The sequence below is a fragment of the Castor canadensis genome, chromosome 2 (assembly GCF_047511655.1).
Source record: "Castor canadensis chromosome 2, mCasCan1.hap1v2, whole genome shotgun sequence".
Classification (NCBI taxonomy): domain Eukaryota; kingdom Metazoa; phylum Chordata; class Mammalia; order Rodentia; family Castoridae; genus Castor; species Castor canadensis.
Window position 1 is genome coordinate 174209402 of NC_133387.1, and position 27840 is coordinate 174237241.

At 40.1% G+C, this 27840-nt stretch overlaps 1 pseudogene; it reads right to left on the reverse strand.

The window, feature by feature from the left end:
* Positions 1–17392: 17392 nt before the first annotated feature.
* LOC109700306 (luc7-like protein 3 pseudogene) lies at positions 17393–18857 on the reverse strand (annotated as a pseudogene).
* Between the last annotated feature and the right edge of the window lie 8983 nt (positions 18858–27840).

The following is a 27840-nucleotide window of genomic DNA, read 5'->3' on the forward strand; positions in this document are numbered from 1 at the left end:
GTTCTGGCAAGGACACAGATAGAAGCCTCTATCTCTCTAGAGAAAACAAATATCAGCATAATAATTTGAATACAAATACGAATGCTGAAGACACTGCAAGCAAGGTCTTAGTTGAAACAAAAAACATGTTAGAAACTGGACAAAAGACAATTCTTATTACAAAGTGGCAGAGAACTTGGCTAAATTGTGTTCTGCAGTTGGATGGCAAGTAGAACTTATAAGCAATCAACTTTTATTTATTTAGCTGAGGAAATTTCCAAGCAAAGTGTGGAAGATTCAGACTGGTTTCACCTTGCTGCTCTCAGTAAACTGTAGTGAAAAGTGGTGGTGTGCCTGGCAGCTCACACCTGTAACCTTCGCTACTCAAGAAACAGAGCTTTGGAGGATCGAAGTTCGAAGCCAACCCAGAGCTAAAAGTTCTTGAGACCCTATCTCAAAAAAAAGCCCAACAACTAGCACAAAAGCAGACATGAAGACTAGTGGAACAGAATAGAGGACCCAGATATGAATCCACACAACTATACCCACCTTATTTTTGACAAAGGAGCTAAAAATATATGGTGGAGAAAAGACAGCTTCTTCAACAAAAGTTGTTGGGAAAAGTGGTTAGCCGTCTGCAAAAAACTGAAACTAGATCCATGTTTATCACCCTGTACTAATATCAACTCAAAAATGGATGAAGGAGCTTAATATCAGACCCAAAACTCTGAAGTTGGTACAGGAAAGAGTAGGAAACACTTTGGAAGTAATAGGTATAGGCAAGGACTTCCTCAATAGAACCTCAGCAGCTCAGCAACTAAGAAAAAGTATAAACAAATGGAAATACATAAAACTAAAAAGCTTCTGCACAACAAAAGAAATGATCTCCCACCCAGAGAGTGGGAGAAAATATTTGTCAGCTACACATCATACAAAGGACTGATAACCAGAATATATAGGGAACTCAAAAAACTAAACTCTCCAAAATTAATGAACCAATAAAGAAATGGGCAACTGAACTAAACAGAACTTTCTCAAAAGAAGAAATTCAAATGGGCAAAAAACACATGAAGAAATGCTCACCATCTCTAGACGTAAAAGAAATGCAAATCAAAACCACACTAAGATTCCACCTCACCCTTGTTAGAATAGCCATCATTAGAGACACCAACAACAATAGGTGTTGACAAGGATGTGGGGAAAAGGAACCCTCGTACACTTCTGGTGGCTCACATCTGTAATCCTGGGTACTTGGGAGGTTGAGATCAGGATGATCACCATTCAAGGCCAGCTCAAGCAAATAGATCGGGAGACCCCATTTCCAAAATAACCAGAGCAAGACCGGAGGTGTGACTTAAGCAGTAGAGTACCTGCTTTGTAAGTGTGAAGCCCTGACTTCAAACCCTAGTCCCACCAAAAAAAAAAAAAAAAAAAAAGTGTTTTAAACAATGGTCTGTGGTTGTGTGGTGGTGGGGAAGAGAACATGAGTTTTGCCCAAGAGGTTACCTTAAAGCAGGAATTTTGAAATTTAGCACTGTTGATATTTGGGGTTGGATAATTTCTTGCTGTTGGGTCAGCACTGTAGGATGTTTAGTAGTATCTCTGGCCATGAGATGCCAATAGCATCCTCCTAGTTGTATCAATCAAACATGTGTTTAAACTTCATCAAATGTGTAGGGCAGGAACCAAACTGAAAACCACCTCGATTGAGACCCATTGCCTTAGATATGGGTCTTTAAGATGAGTTAACATCCTGCTAGGTGGGGCCACAGTTGCTACATTGATACAAGACATACAAAAAGAGAGTTGGGCTCTGGGCTCTGAGTGAGTATGTTTAAACCTTAATTCTACAGGTTATTAGCTATGTTTCTTAATCTCTGTTAATATTTTCTACTCTGTTTGTTTTTGTTTTTTGCGGTACTGGATTTTGGACTCAGGGCTTCAGATTTACCAGGCAGGCATTCTATGGCTTGAACCACTACTCTAACCCCAGGGGGGATTTCTTAAGCCCCTTAATAGAGTGCTTAATATCAAGTTACTGCCTAATAAAAAAACAAGCTGTTGTTTGTTAAGAAAAACTGAGGCTGGCAAAAACAAAACAAACACACACACACCCCAAGAAAAACTAAAACTGGGTCATATGTTCAAACCGCTGGTTATTGGGGATGTAGAATAAATAATAGATCCTGGAGTCATACCAATACCACTGTAGGGGCTGATTTCAAGGAATCCTAATGCACTCAATGAGAAATTCAAACAGTTTTAGAACAGAGAGTGTTTAAAGGCCATCTTGTCTAACCACCCACCTGATACACAAACCAATATCCCTCCTAGACAGTGCTACTCTATCTACTTACATACCTGCAGGGATGAGGAACCTGGCCTCTCAGGGCTGTCTTTTCCCTTTTCCCTTCCTTCTTCTTTTTAAAATGGCTTTCAACGCTAGAAATTAAGATTAGAAATTCAATGATAGTAAGATATGTATTGTGGGCATCATGATTTGATATTCCTTAGTAGGACACTTTTTGAAGAAGCTATTTTTCCATATACATGCTGAAATGAGGCATTGAGTCTTTATTGAAAGCCTACATCAATCACAGCCCAGAAAATAAAAACGAGCTCATACTTGCTAACATTTTCAGACTACTTGAATTTTCCATCCCTGGTTCTCAGACATCAACATTTAATTCAAGTCTATTTTCATCTCCATCCTTAATCTCTCATGTTGATTAAACTCTCTGATTTGCTAACACAAGGGAAATGGACTATTCTCCAAGATTCAAAATCTATTTATAGCCACCTAATCAGCAGGTAATTCTTCTCTACCACAAAGCACACATACCAAGAGCAAAACCACATTATTTTCAAAAAGAATAGGCAATAGTATTAAAACTGACAACAAATCAGCCCCAAGAATAATGACAAATCCCAGAATAGTCACCCCTGTTACCTGATAAAACAGAAAGTATAAGAAGTAGTTGACAGAGTAAAAGAATGAGATCTCCTAACAGACTGGAAATACCGATAAGTGCAAATTTGATGACATTTTTTTCCTATATAAGAAGAGAATTGGGTATTTCAAGGAAGGAAGTAGAACCACAAATTTTAAAAGGAGGTTGAAAATGTGTTCTTCATTTTGTGGGAAACTTGTAGATCTATAGTGGTCAAAAACAAAAATCAATTTTCCATTCTCTGTGGCTACTGAATCATTTATCAGTATGTGTCCAGGGACCTGATAGGCTTATTGCTGCCTCCTAGTCTTCATGGAAAACAGAGCCTAGACAACAATGTCATAGAGTGAGGGACATTTGTGAGATGGTTCAGGTCTGTAAAACTCACTTTTAGGTTGCATTTTGGTCCTTCTTGAGATCCTCAGTTCAAACAGAGATCTCATTTTTCTAAACCATTGGGCCTGATTCCCACTACTCTCAATCTCGAAATAATGTCTATTTTTTGTTATCCTTAACATCCCCAGGTAATCAGAAATGTGATGATTTAGAAATGAACTTGAAGAAATGAAAATGCCAAAGAAAATTATTATTTCACTGTACCAGTCTAGCTAAGTTAACATCATTTCACCACCAGCAACCCCTCCAGAGCCCAGCATACCAGGCAAACACTGCCCCTGGCCACAACTGTCTCTTTTAAGTCCTCAACTCTGAGTCATGACAGCATTTTCAGTCCTGTGAAAATGATGAGCAAATAACTCACATTTTCCCAAAAGTCCCATTTCCAACAGTTAGTGCTACTCATAAAGTCATGTTAGCCAGGACTTAAACAGGCCAGTCTCTTCTGGCTGTCATATCCTACAAGGTGAGAGTTTAACAATACTGAACTCCAAGTTCCAAAGAAATAGGTGTGCTGGGTAGGTGACCAAACTCTCATCAGGCTCCTAAACCTTCTCAATCCCCATCATTTACTTTCTTGTTTTCATTAGAACCCTGCTAAGTCAGTTTATCAACAACGCCCCCCTAGCCTCAGTATCTGATCACCCTTGGTATCTAATCAAGTTCCTCCTTCTCTACTCTACCCAAGTGGAATCTAACCACCATAGCTTGTCTTCAACAAGAATCCCTCTCACTCCTAAAGTTTCTTCTTAGTAGTTTACTGTTCATTGGCTCCTACCCTCCTCCTTGGATACAAATCCCCACTTGCCCATGCTATATTTGGGGTTGAGTCCAGCCTCTTTCTCCTACTGCAAAATCCCACTGCAGTGGTTCGTATACCTACTGTGATGGTCTCAAATAAAGTCTGCCTTACTATTTATCAAGTGTCATTGAATAATTTTTCTTTCACAATTCCCTTAAAAATATATACAGAAAATATATCAAAATAAAAATACATACAAAATTCTTGATATGGAATGACACTGCATCTGGGTTTTGAAGAACCGTGAGAGGAAAAATTCACTGTTGGCTATTGATTAGATTTCTGAGCCATGAGAGAATTTGGTGCTGCTGTCTTAGAAACACACAGAGCAGCTGGGCATAGAATGAATAGAAAACCAGAAGCTTTGAGAGGCTTGGCAATCTAGGATCATTCAAAATTTGCATATTTAAATAAATCCACATTCTTTCTATGTTAAGAATTTTTTTCATTGGGAATAATGGTGGGACGAGAAAGAAATGCAAAGTGTATAAATCAAAGAGAGCTCACTCATAACCTTTTAGAAAACATTACCCCCAAAATCTGACAGTAGCAACTTTGTAGTTAAAAGAATTGAATAGAAACTACTCTTAAGTCCTTTTGTCTACATTGTTTAGAGCAGAAAAGTATTTGGTCCATATAAAGTAATCCAGTTTTACAACTTGCAAAACCTGGAAGAATTCCCAGTTTACTGTATTGTATAATTGTGATTATTGTTGACTTAGCAAGATCACGTTAGAAAAGAGGGAAACTAAAGGGAAGATATAGGTGAAGAGAAAACTGAGGAAAGCTCCACTGACTGGGAGTCATAGATTTTGGAACTCCTGTGCCAATGTTACGTACTAGTTAGCTTTGTGACCTAGGGAAAAGTAGTTAGGTTTCTTAACTATTTTCTTAAAGTGTAGTACCAAGGGGCTTAGACTAAAACCCTCATCAGCTCTTAAATTTCATGAGTCTTAAATCTACATTTTCTCTCAAAAATGTATCCCTAACATCATCCAGTTTTGTTTAAATTGCCCCAAACTCACTGAAGGATCATGGAGTATCTTTGTTTCTCCATTTGCAGATGCATACATACTTGATAAACATATTGCAAGAAAATCCGACAAAACAATAGCAATACAAAATTCTAGGCAGAGAGCAAAAAAAAAAAAAAAGTCTACAAATTAACTTCAATTTCCATTCTATTCAGGAATTTTCTCTAACCAAACCTCAATTGTTACTAAGTCATATCATGACTTATATCCATTGGATGTTCTTTAATTTACCATTCTAGGGACTGCTGAATTTACCAAGTAAAAATATGGGACACTCTATTAAATTTGAGTTTTATTCTAAAAAATTATTCATTGTTTATCTAAGTGCGTATGGGTACTCAGAAAATAATACCCCAAAGCAGGGCATTTTGGCATGATGAGTACTTTGAGCAAAAGAAAGGGCCTTAGAGCAAAGTCTCCTTCTCACCTTCCCCGCCCACCTTTTTTTCTTCTTTCCTTTCTCTCCCATGATAGGTAATAGAAACTAAAATCACTTTCCCCCCAAAGGTGACCACAAAAACCTAGAAATATTACTCTAACTTTCCCTTCACCTTTTTTTTTTTTGGTGTTGGTGGGGAGATGTGGATGGGACTGGGTTTGAACTCAGGACTTTGCTTGAGCCTCTTCTCTGGTCCATTTTACTGGTTATTTTGGAGATTGGGTCTCATGAACTATTTGTCTATGCTGGCCTCAAACCATTATCCTTCATACTTCAGCCTCTTGAGTAGTTAGGATTATAGATGTGAGCCACTGGCACCCACCTTCGGCTTTTTGTGTAAGAAATTCTTTTGTCTGATAGAAGAGCATCAGAGCACCTCATTGCAGAAGGGATCTTGTCCTATACCTGGAAGGGAGGAAAGCTCTATACAGAGGCCAAGAACTGACAGGCCTTTCTGGGTTTCCACTTTCAGTCAAGTATACAGGATCATACCTTTTTGTCCAACTACATTGTTAGGTAGTTTTCTATTCCTCATTGACTCTAACCAGGGGCTGGTAGGGTGGCTCAAGTGGTAAGAGCGCCTGCCTAGCAAGCATGAGCCCTGAGTTCAAACCCCAGTGCCACCAAAAAAAAACATAACCATAAACATAGACAATTTTCCCTGGTCTTTGGCTCTTCATTTCTGAAGGTCCTGTGTCATGTAAACTTTAATTAAGTAAATATGTTATGTTTTCCTCTTGTTAACCTGTCTTTTGTTATAGGAGTGTCAACCATGACCCTTTCGATGGGTGAGGAAAGGCATTATACTTTCCTGCCTGTATATATGCCACAAATATTGCATAGGACAGACTTATTCTGAAATTTACTTATCTGAAATTCAAGTATAACTGGGCATTTTATATTTCTGTATTTTATATAGCAACCCTATGTGACAACCCTAAATCTACCCTTACTTTGGTAGAAATATGCATTTCCTAAATGGTGTGTTTGTGTGTGTGTGTGTGTGTGTGTGTGTGTGTATGTGTGTGTGTAAAAGAGAGATAATACAGTTTTATGCTTTTTAATAAATACAGCCTGTAAATAAAAAGTTAAAAATCAGTGCTCTTGAATATTTTAATTGTTCTTGAATAATAAATCTGGCCTATATGGCATTCTCCCTTCTCTCCCTTTCTTCCTTCCACACTTTAAGAATACTTTTAATGGGAAAAGAGTAATTTTGTAAGCACTGTTCAGTACCATACCTGGATATTGCATGAGACTCACTAGATTGCTCTAGGGGAAGAAAAAGAGTAAAGAGGGATCTAAGATTGCAGGAGTGTACAGCCAGCAGGAACTTTAAATAGAAGTAATGACATCTGCCTCTCTTTCATATCCACCATATTCACCAGATCATATCATGTAGAACATGGGGCTTGATAAGCCATAAATAAAACTCAGTTCGTATATGCACACAAAAACTGCTACCCAAATGTTCATAGCAGATTTATTTAGAATAGTGGAAACAACCCAAACGTCCATGCAGAGATGAGTGGATAAACAAATCATGAAATAGCCACACAATGGAATGTTATTCAGCCATATATACATTGATGTGCCTTAAAAACATTATGCTAGGTGAGAGAAGCCAGACACAGAAATCATATATTGAGTGATTCCATGTCTGTGAAATGTCCAGAATAGGGCAATATATAGACACAGAAAGTAGATTAGTGATTGCTAGGAGCTGAGTCAACTAACTGCTAATGTATGTGTATTCCTTAACTTTTTGGAGGATAATGAAAATGTAGTAAAATTAGATAGTGGTAGATAGTAAAAATAGTTGTACAACCATGTGACTCTAGTAAAAGCTACTGAATTATACACTTTAAAAGGATGAATTTTATGACATATGAATATATCTCAATGAAGGTGGTTTTTGGCTAGGTTCATGTGATCGTGCACATCTGTTACACCAGCATTCCAGAGGCTGAAGTAGGAATATCTCAAGTTCAAGACCAGTCTGGGCTACATAGTGAGACTCTGTCTCAAAAAAAAAAAAAGATGCTATTTTTAAAAAGTCAGTGCAATTAAACAAACAAAAACTTCATTAGATCTCAGGTAATACTACAGAACTACCTAAACAGAAGCATTTCTAGACAGCCCCCAAGTAACTAAAGTGCTATCATTACATTCAAATGCAAGTAACTTAACCTAATATTGTTGTTTGCTAAATTTTTATCTCATTTACTTTTCACAACAAAAGGGATGGTGATAAAGGCTTTAATGGGAAACTCTGAAGGGTCTATTCCAATGTCGACAGTCTCTACCTGGATAGAAGCTCCCAGAGAGGATAAATTGTGTCCCCTGAATTTGTACCTCTATGTGCTAGGGGTCAGTCTTCTCCCAGTCAGGAAATTCCCTTGGATGGGGGGAGAAGGGTTAATGGTGGCTGAGTTTTTTTGGAGGCTGTGCTGTAGTCAGGTCAGGTAAGTTCAGGTAAGATTTCTTTCTGAATCTGCTATAGATCAAATGTTTTCTGTTTAAAGTAATCTTTGTATCATGCTGGTGGGTTCTTGGTCTCTTTTTTTTTTTTTTTTTTTTTTGCTTTTGCTACATTCTCAACCTTATTGCAAAGATTTATTTCTTGCTTTAAGTGCTGCTTGGAAATTTCCTCATCCCTAGACATCTTTAATAAAAGATGCTTTTTATTTGGCAATAAAAGTATGAAATACACTGGGGGTATAGCTCAGTCGCAGAGCACTTGTCTAGCATGTGTGCAGTCCTGGATTCTGTCCCCAGAATAACAAAAGAAAAAAAAAGAGTTGAAAGGATGTATTTAATCATTACTCCAACACTATGAGGGTGATTGGGCTCTCAGAGCCTCCTCAGAAGCTCTGGGTGGTATTTTGCTTGTGATCCAAACTTAGTGTCAGAACTTGCTCTTATGTTGTGAGAGCTTTCACACTGTCTCCTAGTCTCTACTCCTTTTCTGGAGCTGCTGAGCCACCCTTTAGAGCAAAAAACATTGATGGGTTTAGGTCCCATACCAGTTTGACTTACAGCCCTGTTTCAAGGCCTTCCTGAGCTTGATTATGGAAGAGGTTTGAATTCATATAGGACTTCTTCTTGGTGCCAGCCAGTGCTAAAGGGCCAGCTGGCCATCTTTCCTCCTCCTTTTCTCTCAGCAGAATGAAAACTTCATCACCCGCCCCTCTTTAGGACTACAATACTTCCCACAGCTTTCCTCCCTCCACCCCTCCACCACCCTGGCTGCCTTTCTCAGGGTTGCCAGGTTGCCATGCCAATAAGGTTCCCATGGTTACTAGGAAGAGGCGTGCATTCCCATAGGCAGTTCCCATCTACCCAAAGAGAAGGGAGACCATTATTGCTCCCAGGGCAAAGTAAATAAATAAGTAAAAAGACAGAAGGGGTCTCAACCCAGGAGCTGTTGGAGGAATAACCTTGTTTAGCTCTGAAATTTCCAGGCTGGACCTTGGACCAAATCCTTCTGTCTTTACTCATGTTGTCTCTCCCTAAACCTTGGGAGACTGGAGCCTGGCACTGGTTCAAGTACATTGTTTTGCCTAGTGTGGGGTCCAAATAGACACCACATTGTGAGGATTATGTTAATATGTAAATAACTAACACATCTGTGCTCTTTGTCTAGCAAGGAAACTGGCAGAAGGCAAAGCATGCTCTGTGCTGTTCTCAACAGGAGATCTTGTTGGAGAATCTGCTGTTCTCCTTATGGTATTCTGTGGTGTTCCTCCCTGTATGGACTACCTTAGACCACACCATGTAGATTTTTTGTTTTTAATTTGTTTTAATAAAATATAAATAAATAGTTTTAATGTAAAATTCAGAAATAAAGAAAAAAAATTCACAGTTCCAAAATCAAAATGTGTAATGATCAAATCTGGATAATTAGCATTTCCCTCTCAAACATTTATCACTTCTTTGTGTTAGGAACCGTCAAATTCTTCTCTTCTAGTACTTTATAAAATGTAGGAGCTGGGGATATAGCTCAGAGTACTTGCCTAGCATGAGCAAAGCCCTGAATTTGACACTTAACATCGCACACACACACAAATATGTATGTATATTATGTTTGTATAATATATATGTATGTATGTATATATAATCATATATATATATAAAATCTTTGTAAGCTGTAGTCATTCTACTGTCCTACTGTGTTTTAGTAACCATTATCCGATCTCTCTCTGATAGACAACTTTTTTGTTACTGGTTTGTCTCACAGTTGTAGAATGACATTTTTAAATCACTTTATTTTTATTCAGAATTTTGCTATGGTGAATTTTCTCTCCGGTTTTATCAGCTCTCAATAAAAAATGGCAATTACTGAGAAAACATAGGGCTACTATTTCAGAAACCAAAGATCTGGGCTGCTGCCTGTTCAAAGTGACCTAATCTGAGAAAGAAGAGTTGAGTTGATGGGAAGGGATCAGGTTGATTCAGAGCTGGCCCTGAGGAAGATAGAGGGGCCTGCTCCTCAAAGCTCTGTCTTAGGGAGCTTGGGGTACAAAGGGGGAGGGAAGGGGAGCTGTGATGTTGCAGACTGGGCAGCTCTTTGCAGTCAGGGCCTGTGTCTTCTCAGAACATGGTAATAGACTTTGACTTCCTGCAGCTAGTTGCTAAGGAAGGGTGTTACAAAGGCCATCTGGGTTCTGTGAATCTAAAGAAGATTTAGCAGCTCATATCTTAATCACTGAGGTACAGTTTCTTTTCAGCCAAAGGATTAAGGAGGGACAGAAGGGCAAAAGGGAGGAGGGAGCAAAGAACAATTTCAAGGGAGCCCCTGTTAAGCTACCATATAACCTAATAACCCCATTCCTAGGCATTGATAACACACAGGAGAAATGAAAATGTATGTCCACATAAAAACTTGCACAACAAATCTAGATACCAGTGGTTCATGCCTGTCATTCTAGCTACTTGGGAGGCTGAGATTAGGTTTTGTTGAGGGGAGAATCCGTTGATTAATCTGTTTTCTGTTGCTATAATAAAATTCCTGAGCACCTGCCTGGGATCAATCCCCAGCACCACAAACAAATAAATGACAATACAAACCACCTGAGACCAGGTACTCTATAATGGAAAGAGGTCTACTTGGCTTATGATTCTAGTGACTGGAGATCCAAAAAGCATGGTGTCTGCATCATGGCAAGGGCCTCATGGCTGCATCACAAGATGGTCTGGTTGTGCAAAGGTAAATATCCATGAGCAAAAGGGACCAAGCACATGGGATGGTCTGCTTTTATAACAAGATACTCTCACAACAACTAACTCACTCCCCAAGACCAACATCAATCGCTTTCCAGGGCAGTCATGTTTCAATCACTACCCAGTGATCACCACTCCCCCCTTTGAGCTTCCACGACCTCTCACACCATCACGCTGGGGCCGAGCTCATGAACCTTTGGGAGACACACTCAAACTAGATACAAAGCATAGCATCCCCAACAAAATCCATCTTTGCTTCTTTTGCTTCAACATCATCATTACTATAATGGAGACAATAATAAGTACATTTCCTATTAGCTTACATAAGAAAATTTGGAATAAGCAAGTGAGACTTACTAGGTTTCTCCAGTGGAAAACCAGACATTGTTTAGATGATACCTATGGCATCAGGGGAATATATATTTGGTCTTTGTACCCAGCTCCTAACACAAAACCCTAAGACTCTTGGAATTTACTGAATAATAGGAGTGTCTTTTATTATTCATAATCAGCCCCCTTTCAATCATATCTGGGTTTTATATAAAAATATGTTAAGCAGGTGATAATGGTGGCCTGTATCCCAGCACTTAGGAGGCTGAGCCAAGAGGTTTGTGGGTTTAAGGCCTACCTGGGCTACATAGTAGGACCCAGGTGAAGGAAGGAAAGAAGGAAGGAAGGAAAGAAAGAAGGGAGGGAGAGAGAGGGAGGGAGAGGGGGAGGGAGGGAGGGAGGGAGGAGGAGAGGGAAGAAGAAAAGAGGGGAGGGAGGAAGAGAAAGAGAAGAGGAAAAGAAAAGAGGAAGGAAGGAAGGAAGGTGAAAGGAAGGAAGGAGGAGGGAAGGAAGGAAATAAAGAAAAGAAGAAAGAGGGGGGAGGTGGTGAGGAAAGGGAGTAGGAGAAGGAATACATGTGCACATGTATGTAAATGCAAAAATGATACCTGTTGAAACCAGGAATGTGGGGAGAGGGAGATAAAGGAGAGTGGTGGAGGGGGTGAATTTAAGTATGATATATTTAATATATTGTAAGAACCTTTGTAAATATCACAATATACCCCTACCCAGCAAACCAATAAAGGGGGAGAAAAGAGAGAGGGGAGAAGGGAGGGGTGAAAGAGGGAGGAATGAAGGAGAAAGGGAAAAAGGCATATTATATTGTATGACATAATATATTATCATATATAATGAGATACACTGAGTGGGTCGTCCCAAGATAGCCTCATGATGAGGGCTGGTCACCAGAAAGACCAAGTGATGATTAGAGGGAACTTTCAACCCTGTCACACTCTCAGTTCTCATGGAGGGGAGAGGGGCTAGAGATTGAGTTAATTACCAGTGACCAAAGATTTAATCAATCAGGCATACATAATAAAACAAAACAAAAAAATCCCTAAATAATGGGGTACAGTTTCTAGGTTGGTGAATACATTCACATACCAGTAGATGGCACCCCAGAAAGCTTATGGAAGCTCTGAGCAACCCCCTCCCCATACTTCTCCCTATGCATCTCTTCCATTTTGTTGTTCCTAAATTGTACCTTTTATAAGAATGCAGTATACACAAGTACGGGTTCTCCCAAGTGCTCAGAGCCATTCTAGCAATTATCAAACCTGAGGAGAGTGTCAATTTATAACTGCTTAGTTGGAAATACAGGTGGTTTGGAAATTTTGACCGGTATCAGAGTGGAGGCAGTCTTGTGGAACTGCACCTTTTAACCTGTAGGATCTGACACTAAGTCCAGGTAGATACTATTAGAATTTAATTGAATTGTTGGACACCCATAGGTGTCCGAAGATCGGAGAACCAGTATGGAAAAATACCGTATACTTAGTGTCAGATAGAAAGAACCCCAGCACACCCTTATGGATATCTGATTCTAAATTTTGGCTGTCCTTGAACTATTTCACAATTCTGTTTATTTTTTTCTTTTGTTCTTTAAAAAAATTTTTTTACTTCACAATTCTGTAAAGTGTAAATAACTGATAGCCATGTAAAATATTTCTTGCCAATAGACATGGAAATTAATTATCTCAGGTGAAGGAAGTTTCAGTTGACTCCCTCTCTTCCAACTCTCAAAAAAAAGGACAGATTTGAGCTGGAGGTATGGCTCTCATGGTAGAGCGCCTGTCTAGCAAGCATGAAGCTCGGAGTTCAAACCCTAGAACTACCACACACAAAAAAAAATGGCAGATTACCATCCACTGTAAATTCATTTTGGCTTTTCTTTGAGACTGGGTCTCACTTACGTAGCCCAGTCTGGTCTTGAACTTGCCAACGTCCTGGCTGTATCTCTTGAGTGCTGGGATTACAAGTGTGCATCAGCATGCCAGACTCTTTTTTTTTTTTTTTTGGCAGTACTGGGGCTTAAACTCAGGGCCTTCACCTTGAGTCACTATACCAGCCCTATTTTTGTGAAGGGTTTTTCAAGTTAAGGTCTCACAAACTATTACCTGGGGCTGGCTTCAAACCTCCTGATCTCTGCCTCCTGAATAGCTAGGATTACAGGCATCAACCACTGGCACTTGGTCAGCATGCCAGACTCTATATAAATTTGTGGGTTTCTGACTTCTCCCTTGAACTGGTTGCGACATCTTGCTGGTTCTCTCACTAATAATTAATTAAATCTTAAATTTAGAAAAAAATCTGTATGATAGTTCTGTTTTACCTTCCCTTCCCTGCAAGTTATCCTTTAACATTTGTTATCATTCTCTTTGTAGTAAAACAAGAAGCACTGCTATTGCTAGACTTTTTCCAATGCACTGCAAACTTTCTTCAGTTAAACAGAGAGAGTAAACATTTGCTTTACTAAAGGTTTCAACATAGACTTACTTTAGTCTTCAATGATATCTCCGGTAATCACTTCAAAAGAAATTTGCCTTTCAAATCTTAGATATGGATAGTAATGAAAGCTTGCATTTACTGAGCAATTTATAATTAATTATTTTTCTTTTCTCTTTTTTTTGCAGTTCTGCGAATTGAACCCAAGGCTTTGTGCATGCTAAGAAAGCACTCTTTCCCCAAACCTTTACAGAATAATTTCATTCAGGTATCATTTATTTGCATGATCCCTATGAGGAAAGTACTGAAAACCAAAACTAATTACTCCTACACTTATCCTGAGCACTGAGAATCAAAACCATATCCTACTATCTAAAATAAAATGACTTCATTACTTATCTGTCTTCATTAGCATTATTTTACCTTTCCTGGATTGTCTGGCTCAAGCAAATGCATTACAGGAATTTCTCAAAAGACCCATCAACTCTTCAGTGGAAAGGCATCAATAGACAGATCAAAGACTAAATTCTTTGAATTATATCATGTGGCAATAATAAGGAAGTACTGATACATGCTACAACCTGGATGAAGAAACCTTATGCAAATGAAAGAAGCCAGACACAAAGGACCACATGGTGTATGATTCCATTTATATGAACTAGAATAGGCCAATAGAACAAACAAATCTGCAAAGACAGAAAGGCGATTGGTGGTTATTTGGTGGTGGTGCTGGTAGATGGGCTTGGGGAAGATGGGCAGTGGTGGCCAATGAGTAGGGGGATTCTTTTTAGAGTATAAAATGTCCTAAAAATGACTGCGGGCTGGATGAATTGGCATGCACCTGTAGTAAGAAGGTAAAAGCTGAGGATCACTTGAGCCCAGGAGTGAGAGGCCAGCTTATGTAATATAGGGAGACCTGTCTCTTAAAACAAGCAAATAAAAAAAGTTGATTGAAGTAATGACTGCACAACTAAATATACTAAAAATCATTGAGTTGTGGACTGGGCTGTGGGTGAACCTCAGCAGTAGAACCTTTGCCTAGTATGTGCAAGGCACTGGGTTCAATCCCCAACATCACAATAAAAAAGAAAAAGAGAATCATAATTTTTTTTTTGGCAGTACTGGTGTTTAAACTCAGGATCTCACACTTGCCAGGCAGGTGCTCACCCCTTGAGCCACTCTGCCAGTCAAGAATCATATAATTTAACTAGGCAAGTTATATGGTACATGAATTACATTTCAGTAAAAAAAAATTATTAAGAGTGCCTGCTTTGCAAGGGAGAAGCCCTAAGTTCAAACTCCAGTCATGCAAAAAAAAAAAAGTTATTAAGAATTGCAAATTTGTCTCTGGATGTGGCTCAAGCGGTAGAACACCTATGTAGCAAGTGCCAGGTCCTGAGTTCAAATTCCAGTACCACCAGTGTGGTGACTCATACCTGTACTTTGGGAGTCTGAGATCAGGAGGATTGGGGTTTGAGGCCAGTCCAGGAAAATACTTCGAGAGACCTGTCTTCAAAATAACCAGAACAAAATGGACTGGACATGTGGCTCAAGTGCTAGAGCACCTGCTTTGAAAGCACAAAGCCCTGAGTTCAAACCCCATCCCAATAAAAAAAAAGAAAAAGAAAAGACTTTGAATTCCTCTTCTCAAAATCCTCACCTTGCTATTTTTATTCATTGTAAATTGTTGTACTGTGGTTCCTACTCAATCCTAATCAAATTCTCTTCATTGAAAAATTTGCCTTAAATAAACTTCCAGCTTTCAGCAATTTGCAGGGAGCAGGGGAGTCAGAGTCTCTGTGTGGCTTAGGGTGCCACAAACTCATGATCTTGCTGCACTGGCCTCTGCAGTGCTAGGATTACAGACCTGAACCACACACCCAGACTGAGTGTTCAGTAAATTTTGATCTTACCTTTCCCTCTTGAGAACCACCAAAGGAAGTAGTTCAGGTGACATCCCCCTTACTAGGGTAAATGATACGCTCAGCTCTGTCCTAGCCACAAACTAGGTTGGTGATGTTTGGGGAGTAAGGTGTTTTTCTGGTTATTGTTTGTTTATTTGCTTTTCTATCTTTTGTGTGTGTGTGAGAGATTGGGGTTTGAACTCAGGGCTGTGCTGTTGCAAAGCAGGTGCTCTACAGCTTGAGCCATGTCTCCAGTTCTTATCTTTTAAAAATATGGTGGGCTGCGAGTGTAACTGTAACTCAGCGGTAAAGCATGTGCTCAGCACGAACAACACCCTGGGTTCAATCCCCAGGACCAAATATAAAAAAAAAAAAAAATAAGAAAAGTGCAAAGCTGGGTGCCAGTGGTTCACACCTGTACTTGGGAGGTAGAGATCAGGAGGATTGCAATTGGAGGCCAGCCTGGGCAACTAGTTTGCGAGACTCAACCTTGAAAAGACCCAAGACAAGAAAGGGCTGGTGGAGTGGCTCAAGTGGTAGAGCGCCTGCCTAGCAAGTGTGAGGCCATCAGTTCAAACCCTGGTATTGCCACAAAAAATTTTAAAAAGCACAAAAAAAAACTATGGCAAAAAGTATAGAGCATATATGACATAAAAAGTTACCATTTTAACCATTTTTAAGGTTCAGTTCAGGGGCATAAAGGACGTTCACACTGTTGTGCAATCATTATCACTACCCTGCTGTAGAACTTTCTATCATCCAGTCTGAAACTCTGAACCCGTTACATAATAACTCTATCACCACCCTTGCCTCTGCCCTGGAACACCACCATTCTACTTTCTGCTTCTGTGAATTTGACTATTTCAGATTCCTCATGCAAGAGAGGTCACATAAGATAAGGTTTTTTTGTGTCTGGCTTCTTTCACTTAGCAAAATATTTTCCTCCCCTTTGATTTCTTTAATAATATTCTTTTAAAAAGGAGGAAGGACGGAAAGAAGGAAGGAGGGAGGGAGGGAAGGAAGGAAGGAAGGAAGGAAGAAAGGAAGAAAGGAAGAAAGGAAGGAAGGAAAAGAAAATAGATTCTGCTGGTGCCAGTGGCTCACAACTGTAATCCTAGCTACTTGGGAGACTGAGATCTGGAGGATTGTGGCTCGAGGCCAGTTAAGGCAAAAAGCTTGCAAGATCTCATCTTCAAAATAACAATAGCAAAATGGACTGGAGGTGTGGCTCAAGCAGTAAAGCACTTGCTTTGCAAGTGTAAAGCCTTGAGTTCAAACCCTAGTCCCACCAAAAAGAAAGAAAATAGGTTTTTTATCTGAGTCAAATATGAGTGACTATGTCCTGGGAACAAAAATTCAAGTCACCCTGAATAATATGTTCCACCTTTAGCAATATTCTGCCATATATTTTCTCTATTAGTTCATCAATGGACATTTGGGTTGTTTCTATCTTTTGGCTGTTGTGAGTAATGTTGCTACTGTGGACACTGGTGTACAAAAACCTGTGTGATTCCTACTTTCACTTCTCTGGGTATATACCTAGAAGTGGAATTGTTGAACCATAAGTTTCTGCATTTGATTTTTTTTTAACAGAAAGTCAGAGATACTTTATTTTTACTTCTAAATCCAAAGGCTAAGTATAGCAGAGTTGTAAAAATGGGATCCCACTTAGTATGATTCACATGAATACTAACGTTTAATCCTGTTTTCAAAGTCCAAGCATGAAAACTTGCAATTAAACACTGAGCAAGCCACATGTTTAGGTAATATTTCTTAAAAACTCTTACAGAAAAAGTATGATACGGAACCTAAGTGGCATATTTGCTATTAACACATGTTCTGAAATCTGGTAGGTCACATCAGTCCTGAATTAATTTTTAATTAAAAAAAAAACTAAGTGAGCTTTATACTTTTCTATGCCACTATAGCTTTCTTTCACCTCATTTTAATGTCAATCTTCACTTTATGCCATTTTCAGTATTCTTCAAAAAATCTTCGAACGGTAGTCCTCTGTCTGATCTGAGGTCTTATCAGATCAGTTTTAATTGAGTGTCACCTTCAGATTTAATGTCTTCACTGGTCCCATTGACCTCATTCTTAATATTACTTTTCTTCGATTCAGTCAGCGTTTGTGTCTTCACTGTTTTTCTCCACTACTGAACTTCACACTACTTTTTTTTTTTTTAATCATCAGATCCCCTCTTTTCTTTCTCCTTGGATTTTCTATCTTGTTCTCTGTCCCGACTTTTGCTCCTGTGCTTATATGACTTTCGATCTCAGCTTTTTGACCTTCTTCGATCCCGATTTTGAGATCTATGTTTTCTTTCTGATCTGTCATGGCTTCTATTTCTTCGTCGATCTCTACTTCTGCTTCTCCTTCTTTCCCTACTTCGTGACCTTTTGTGGTCCCGAGACCTGCTACATCTTCAATCAGAAGTTCTACTTGAGTGTCTACTTCGTGAACGACTTCTCTTTCTTCGTTCTCTGTCACGAGCTCTTTTTTCTCTCTTTCTTCTTCTTCTCTTCGTCTTTTCCTTTCCCTTTCTTCCCTTTCTCTCTCCCGTTTTTTCTCTTTCCTCTCTTTCTTGCTTCTCTTTTTTTTGACGCTCATCCTGATCAGGTTCCTTCTGTCCTTTTTCTTAACTTTTCTTTTAATTCTTCTACAGTGGCTTTAATTTTGGCATAGCCCATGTGCTGTTTTTCCATCAAATGATCATCTACAAGGGACTGGGCATCTCCTACTATCAAAAAGGCTCCACACACTTCACAAACTTCCATTTGTTTTTCTTGGGCAGCAAAACTTTCAATTGTTGAGGTTGTGGATCGAAGCAATTCTCTCTTTTCTTTTAACTGTTCAACTAATTTCATCATTCCCTGGGCTTCTTCGACCTTTCCTTCAGATCCTAATTCTTCAATCTGCTGTAGAAGCACATCAATTTTGTTTGTTAGAACCTGAATTTTTTCTTCATTTTTGCCTGTTGGGCCAGCAGCCCCAGATGACTGCTGGTTTTGAGGTAATGCCAAACGAGCATGGCCTCGTCTGATTCTACGTTCTACTTCTGCCAGTAAGCTCTGTAAGTAGCGCAAAAAATCTCTCTCATAGCCAACTTTCATAAAACGAAAACTCTTTTTATACTGTTTTCGTAGATTTTCATCATGAATTTTTTCACATGGACCAAGATCCGAACGAGTATTTGTGAACAACTCCACAGGACAAAAACCACAGAGATAATACAAATGCTCTCGTGGTCCCTACCGCCCATTGCTGAGCTTCTGGTCCGGGGCAAGGTTTCGGTCCCGGCCCATTAACTCGCCCGACAGTTGCGCGGCTGAAATCATGGTGCTTCCTTCAGAGGGCTGCTCCCCCCCAGCCCTGGCACCCGTCAGCGAAAACGCAGGTGATACGGTCGCCAGCCTCCTCAGCCCACTCTCAGGCCGGAAAGCCTCCACCACAGAACTGATATGACCTGCATTTGATTTTTTTAGGAGCTGCCATACTGGTTTCAATAGTAGCCGCTCCCCTTTACATTTCCACCGATGACATACAAGTTTTTCCATCTCTCCACATCCTTGTCAACCCTTGTTATTTTCCAATTCTTATTTTTTGTAACAACCACCCTAAGGGGTGTGAAGCAGTATCTCGGTGTGGTTTTGACTTGCATTTCTCTAATGATTGGTGATGCTGAACATATTTCATGTCCTTATTGGCCATTGAAGAAGGGTCTATTTATGTCCTTTGCCCATTTTTCACTCGAGCTGGGTGTGAGAATTCTTTACATATTCTGAATATTAACCTCTTATGCCAACTCCTCAGGGGTGGAGGGAGGGTGGGAGGAGTGTGCTGGAATCAATCCCTGAGTGCATTAGCAAACAGCTGTATTAATTTCCTGTGTGCCACAGGTGTGCTATAATGATTTGCAAATATTTTCTCTCACTTTATACGCCGATGTTTCACCTGTTGCTAGTATCCTTTGAGGCACAGAAGTTTCAGATTTTTTTGGTGGTGGTACTGGGTTTGAACTCAGGGCCTCACGCTTGCTAGGCAGGGTCTACTGCTTGAGCCACTCTGCCAACCCTCTCTTTTTTTTCTTTGTCTTTTCTTTTTTGGTGCTGGAATAGAACCCAGGGCCTCTCGCATACCAGGCAAGTGCTCTACCACTGATCTACATCCTAGCCCATTGTTTTTGTTTGGTTTTTTTGGTGGGCCTGGGTAGAACACAGGGCTTCTGCCTGCAAAGCAGGCACTCTACCACTTCAGCCACACCTCTAGTCCATTCTGCTCTGGTTATTTTAAACATAGGGTCTCATGGGCTACTTGCCTGGGCTGGTCTTGAACTTAGATCCTCCTAATCTCAGCTTGCCAAGTAGCTAGAATTACAGACGTGAGCCACCAGTGCCCAGCTCCTTAATTCTTACAGTTTTTTTCCCCCATGCTGGCTGAAGAGAACACAAATATTCCTGAATCTTTGTGAAGTTCAGGGATTATTTCCTTTAATCCTCAACCAGGATCCTCATGATTGCTTCTTGATCTCTGCTCCTGAATAGCAAGGATTATAGGCGTGAGCCACTGGCACCTTTCTCTCTCTCTCTCTCTCTCTTCAGTACTGGTTATTGAACCATGACCTCATACATGCTAAGCACTGAGCTACACCTCCAGAAATTTATATTGATCTATTTTCTATTGCCAATTACACATCACAGGCTGGGTAAATTTTAATAAAAAGAGGTTTCTTTTGGCCTGTAGTTTGGGAAGCCCAAGGATGAGGACCCACCTCTAGTGATGATTCTCTTGCTGTGAAAGTCCAGAATGGCACAGTGCAACACATGGCAGGAGACAGGGAGCAGCATATGTGCCTCTGTTTTCCTCTTTCAAAGCCATCAGTATTCAGTCATGGGCTCCACCCTGATGACCTTATCTAAACACCATAGTCTAGTCAGAGTAAGTTTCCACCGTCTTAAAAAGGAAGTATCCACCCTCTTCTTAACAGCTAACAACGAGAATTAAACTCCAACACAGGAACCCTTAGGGAACACACTCAAGCTGCAACCTGAGTCCTAGGCCAGAGGCCCAACTCCAGGGGTTTCAACATGTCAAGTTTAGCCACTTGCCCTAATATGCCAATTAAAGAGATGAGTAGTGGTGAAGGTCAAAAAAGATTTACTAGTGAGTCAGCCCCACTCTGGAAGTGGGAGTAAGCATTTCAGCCCATCTTCAGGGTACAGACATAAGTGTAATGACTTCAATAGAGGAAGAATTGACGAAGGGGGTGGGAGATGAGCATAATTAAATGGTTCTGGTGGGCCAGCTGATTATCATCTCTGGATTGGCCAGGTGGGGCCTTTCTTATGGCCTCACCATAAGAAAGTCATTGCTGCTTGAGGAGATAATTTCATCTTTTGTCACAGATGTTTAGCCATAACTCTATTGTTCCTGGAATCCAAGGTGACTGAAAGGTGACTACATGAGAGAATGGCTCAGAGCAAAAAGGACTGATACAAAATGGAGTCGGTAGCCAGTGGCTCGTGCCTATTACAGGGCTAGCGAGTCAGGAGGCAGAGATCAGGAGAATCGTGGTTCAAGGCCAACCCTGGCCAACAGTTTAAGAGACTCTGCCTTGAAAATATCCAACTAAAAAAGGGCTGATGGAGTGGCTCATTTGGTAGAACACCTACCTAGCAAACATGAAGCCATGGGTTTAAACCCAACTACTGCCAAAAAAAGAAAAAAAAATGGAGGCAGTATTGGCAGACTCAAGTGAAGAGTTATTTTATTTTTGTTTTGTTTTGTTTTTAGTAAAAGCAGTTTCTGAGAACCTGTTAGAAAAACTATGTTCAAGCTAGGTGCCAGAGGCTCGTGACTATCATCCTAGTTACTCAGGAGGCAGAGATCAAGATCAAGAGGATAGCAGTTGTAGGCCAGCCTGGCAAATAGTTCAAGAGATCCTATCTCAAAACAACCCACCACAAAAAAGGGCTGGCGGAGTGGCTTAAGTGATAGAGCACTTGCCTAGCCAGTGTGAGGCCCTGAGTTTACACCCCAGTGATGCCAAAAAAGAAAACCATGTCCAAACCATTGCATCCTCATACATAATTTAATTTGATTTTCAACATTACTCTGAGGGTTGGGCGCCAGCACCTCAAAACAAACAAAACCAAAAAAACTTACCTTGAGCTACATAGTATATTACAAATGAAGATCTGAAACTAGGAGAAAATAGAAACCTTGCCCAGCACTTTGCATGGTAACATACAGGCACTAAAATAAAATAAACCAAATTCAAATACAAACAAAAAATACAAAAGCTTTCCTAGGGAAAATAAATGGCAATTGAAGACAATGATGACCATCATCTTACTCCAAGTACTATTCTGTTTCTGCATCTATTACTACCTCAGAACACTTTTTCTCAAGGTGAAGTCCAAGACAACTTGTATTACAGATTTGGAGGACTGGTTTAAAGTACAAATCTCAAGGGGTGAAGATGTAGCTCAGTGGTAGAGCCCTTATGTAGCAGCACAAGGCCTGGATTTGATCCTTATTTTGATCTCAGAACCATAAATTACAAATTCCAGCTGGAGGCACGTCTGTAATCCCAGCACTAGGGAGACTGAGGCAGGAGGATTGTGGGTTTGAGGGCAGCCTAGGCTACATAGGAAGTTCCAGGCAAGCATGTGTTGAGATCCTGTCTCAAACACACACACACACACACACACACACACACACACACACACACACACACACACATCTTTTTCCAGTTTCTCTATCTGATTTCTCCAACTTTCCTTTGCTATAAAAATTTTCTAGTCAAGCACCAGTGGCTCATGCCTGTAATCCTAGTTACTCAGAAGGCAGAGATGAAAAGGATCACAGTTCAAAGTCAGCTGGGCAAATAGTCAGAGTGACCTTATCTCAGAAATACTCAACACAAAAAAGGGCTGGTGGAATGGCTTACATGATGGAGCACCTGCCCAGAAAGCATGAGGCCCTGAGTTCAAACCCTATTGCTACAAAAAATACTATTTTTTTTCCATTTTCAAGACTGGGCATGGTTAGCATGCCCATAATTCTAGCACTCCAAGACAATTTAGTGAGACCCTGTCTCAAAGTAAAAAATTTCAAAAGGGCTGGGGTATACTCAGTGGTATAGTGCTTGCACTCATGAGGGCCTAGATCAGTCCTCACTACCACCAAAAAAGAAAGGAATAGGAAAGCTTAAACCTAAAGAGAGATCAGGCATTAAAATAGAAAGAAACTGCCTGGCACCGATGACTCATGTCTATAATCATAGCTACTCTGGATGCAGAGATCAGAAGGATCATGGTTCAAAGCCACCCTGGACAAATAGTTCAGGAGAACCTAGCTTAAAAAACCCATCACAAAAAATGGGCTGGTGGAGTAGCTCAAAGTGTAGGCCCTGAGTTCAAGCTCCAGTATTGCAAAATAAATAGATAAGTAAATAAAAATAAAAAGCTGAAAGAATCTGTTTTTAAGGTGGGGCGGAGGAGGTGGCCCAAACAAGGTATACACAAGTGAATAAATGTAAAAAAAATAAAATAAAAAGAAGAAAAAAGAAAAAAAAAGAATCTGTTTCTAAATTGGGAGAAATTTATATAATGAATATATTTATTTGCAGTAGTTGTTGCTATTGTGGATTTCTGAGAATATATATATAAAGTATGTATCTACACATATGTGTATATATACACACACACATACACCCACATATTTTGTTGCTGTCATGGTTTGGTTTTCAATCCTCCTACCTCAGCCTCCCAAATAGCTGGGATTACAGGCATGTACCACCACACCTGCCTTAAGCTTTTCTTGACAAAAACTTTGCAATGAAATGCAGCATACAGAAAAACAAACAAATTGTGAGTGCACAGCTCAATAAATTTTCTAACTGAATTTACGTATGTAATCCCCACCCAGATCAATAAATAGAACAGTATATCCTTTCCTTTTCCTTTTCTAAATACAACCACTAACATGATTTCTATCACCTAGATTGGTTTTGCCTGTTTTATATCTTTCTGTAAGTAGAACCCTGCGGCATTCATTTTCTTTCGTGTTTTGATTCTTTTGCCTAATTTATTATTTATGACATTGATTCATTTTCTTTTGTATAGCAGTCTACTGTATAAATATATTATTTTAAATCCATTTACTGCTGATAATGTCTTGGTGGGTAGCAGAATTGCAGCCAGGAATAGTGCTGCTATGTACATTTTAGTGCATGCCTTTCGGCCAACTGTGAAATTAAAGGAGTACAGTCTATAAGACCACTCCTACTTCTGATGCCAGTTGCATCTCAGGGGACCCCATGAACACCCCCAGTTTGACAATTTGCTAGAAGGACTCACAGAACTCATCGAAAGCTATCACACTCATAAGTACAGTTCATTATAGCTAAAAGATAAAGATTAAAATGGATCAAGAGAAAAAGCACATGGGGAAGAGTCCAAGAAAGTTCCAAACCCAAAATTTCCATTTGCTCTATTCTGATGGATTCATGGACAGTGTTACTTTTCCAGTACTGAGTTGTGAAAACACATCAATGAAGTATTGCCAACCAGGATCACTCACCTGAGCCTTGGTAATTCACATATTTTATTGGGGTCCCATCACATAAGCATGGTTGACTGTCAACATGGTTAATAGGTCTCCAGCCTCTCTGGAGGTTACCATGATACCATATGACAAAGACCCCACCCTAAATCACATTGCCACTATTTCTGTGTGACCCCTGGCATCCAGACAAGCAAAAGAACTCATACCAAGCATGGTATTCCAAGGATTTAGAGATAGAGATTAAGATTACCTCCTGAAAGAAAACAAGGTGCAAAGACCAACTCTCTCTTTCAATAAAATTAAATTCTTTTTTTTTTCTTTTTTAGTACTGGGCTTTGAACTTAGGCCCTACACTCGAGCCACTCTACCAGCTCTTTTTTTGTGATGGGTTTTTTTTTATATAGGATCTCACAAACTGTTTTCCCAGGCTGAATTCTAACCTCAGTCCCCTGATCTCTGCCTCCTGAGTAGTTAGGATTACAAGCATGAGCCACCGATGCCCTGCTAAGAATAAATTCTTTACTATACATGCACATATGTACACCCTTCTGTGGGAATTGCTTTAGTTAGTTGAAGCTGCTAACAACATACCGTACACTGGGTAAGAAATAGCTATTTATTTTTCATGAGTCAGGAAGCGGAAGTCTAAGATCAGGGTGTCATCTTGGCTAAGTTGTTGATGAGGGCTCTCTTTCTGGCTTGCAGATGGCTGTTTTCTCACTGAATACATGAGAGAGAGAGAGAGAGAGAGAGAGAGAGAGAGAGAGAGAGAGAGAGAGAGAGATCTGATCACTGATCAGTGATCACTTCCTCTCCTTATAAGGACATTAATCCCATTATGGGGACCCCATCTTCATGACCTCATCTAAAGGTAATTGTGTCCCAAAGGCCTCTCCTCCAAATATCATCACCTTGGGGGTTAGAACTTCAACATATAAGTGTGGGGGCCACAAAATGCAGTCAACAAAAGGTGGACATTTAAAAGTTCCTTGAATTAGTATTTTCTTCTTTAAACTTTTTTTTTTTTTTCAAACCCAGGGCAATGCTAGGTAAACACTTAACCACTTAAGTGGTTTATATCCCAGCCCTCTTAAAACACTTTATCAAGGGACGGCCTAAATAAATCCTCTGGTTTCACTAGCTCTTAGTTGACTTAAAAATCACTCATTTTGGAGGTCACACAACTGAGCAATATGTTAGTAGTTTCCCACTAGCTTTGCTGTAGCTATCTCCTCTAGTGTGTGGGTGATTACAGTTGCTTAGGTTACTTTTCAGGAACCTGAGGTCACTTTTGCTGAAAACGTTGACTTTTCACTTAGTCCTGATATGCAACAAGTGACTGAAATGAAAGGGTTTAGCATATTTGTCTTCATATTGTGTCTGTCCCCTTTGTTGCCTTCACTTTTGGGCCAGATCCTACCCAGCTCTGCATACAGGCATGCTGAACATTTTTGCTATTTGCCCAGGCTGGCCGTGAACTTGCAATCTTCCTGCTTCTGCTTCCTGAGTGCCAGGATTACAGGCATGAAGTTCCAAACCCCACTTCATGTTGAACATTTGAGAAGTGTTTTGTCCAGAACAATAATACAGGGTTAATTTGACCTAAACTTGCCTAGTCTCTCGCTCCCCAACTTTTTTTTGTGTGTGTGGTACTGGGGCTTGAACCCAGCACCTACACCTTGAGCCACTCCACCAACCCTTTTTGTGTTATGTATTCTCAAAATAGGGTCTTGTGAACTATTTGCCTGGGGTGGCTTTGGACTGCGATCCTCCTGATCTCTGCCTTCTGAGTAGCTAGGATTACAGGCATAAACCACCAGGGCCCAGCTCTTTCTCCCCAACTTTAAGGCTAAATTTACCAGCCACAGTGAGTGGAAACACCAGACCATGAAAGGAGGGAAAAGAGGTGGTAACTTGAGTTCCTAGAGGGTCTCTACTTGTTACCAGAAAGATCCTAAGTATTCCTCCCCCCTTTTAACCTATCATTCTTCTCACTATTCCTATCCAATATTTGTAACACCCAATCCCCTTAGGTTGAGAAGCTGATTTGTGAGCCAAAGTTCCCTCTTCTCCATTCTTTGCCCACTGCATAAAGCCTTTCTTTCTCTCTAACACTTGTCTCTCAGACATTGGTTTTTCCAGGGGATGATTTTCTGGAAAAACCCCTTTTCCTGGTTTTCATGTAGACTTTATTGTGTCCTTTGATTCTTTTCTTCCTCTTGCCCCTTAAATACTGATATTACTTGAATTTCTGTCCTCAGTATCATCTTGCTTAGTTTGTATGCATTTTCCTGGGTGATCTCTTCTACTTCTGCCATTTCAGCTATCTTCTGTATGCTGACAATTTCCAAACCTGTATCATTATCTGAATCTTTCTTGATCTTGATCGAATTGCCTTCAATTATATGGCAGACCCCGGGAATGTACCATGTCTAAACTGAACATATCTTCCTCCATACTTCCCTATTCTGCTTGTATTTCCAATTCTATGTAATGTTATTTCTGCCATCAATCTGTCACCTTAGCTGACCTGGAAACCAGGAGTCATTCTTGAGCTATTTTTCTCTATCTCCTCACCAGTTACCAAGGGCTGAAGATTTCTTCTTGTTTTGTACCTACTCCAAAGCTAGACACCATGCTAGGAAGTAAGGATATAAAACAGAAAAAACAGTAATGGTCTTTCCCTAGTTTATTGGGGCAGATAGATAGTTATGCAAATAAATGCAATTTAGCAGGATTAGTGTTTTGATACAGAACACTCTTGGTGTTCTTGTAGCTCAAAGAAGGAACTTGAAGGTGGCTTAGAAGGGCTTTACACGGCATGTGATGGAGGAGTAGGACTTTCAGGAGAAAGGTATACAGGTGGAGGACATGGAAGGAGGAAAGCAAATGCCACATGAACATGTGGGAGAAACACTGGTACATTTTAGAAATTATGGCTGAAACACAGAGTGCAAAGGAGCATATGGTAAGAAGGTATATACAGGTAAAAGTTCTCGGAGTCCTTAGAAAGCACAATAGGAATAAGGAGTTAGACATTATTCTGAAAGGGAGATGGGAACCACTGAAGGATTTAAGGCAGAGAGAAGAATGGATTTCCACTTTCTAAAGCTCTGTCTATTGTGTGGAGAATGGATTAAAGATGTGGCTGGAAGATTTAAAAAAAAAATAATTTAGGTGAAAGGCAGGGTGGGAACCAGGTGGGTGACTCCTACCACTGGGGAGGCTGAGGCAGGGAATTTTAAGCTTGAGGCCAGTTAGACTACATAGTGAGTTCCAGGCCAGCTTGGGCTGCATAGTGAGACACTGTCTCAGAGAATGAGAGAGAGAGAGAGAGAGAGAGAGAAACGAGCCAGAAAAACAAGGGATAGGCTTGAGATTTCTTTTGCTTTGGTGGCACTCAGAGCCTCACGCTTGCTAGGCAGGTGCTTGACCCACTCTGCCAGGCCTTTTTTTTTTCCCAATTGTCAAATTGTTTTATTTATTTATTTTTTTATTTTATTATTCATATGTGCATACAAGGCTTGGGTCATTTCTACCCCCTGCCCCCACCCCCTCCCTTACCACCCACTCCGCCCCCTCTCTCTCCCCCCTACCCCCTCAATACCCAGCAGAAACTATTTTGCCCTTATTTCTAATTTTGTTGTAGAAAGAGTATAAGCCATAATAGGAAGGAACAAGGGTTTTTGCTGGTTGAGATAAGGATAGCTATACAGGGAGTTGACTCACATTAATTTCCTGTGTGTGTGTGTTACCTTCTAGGTT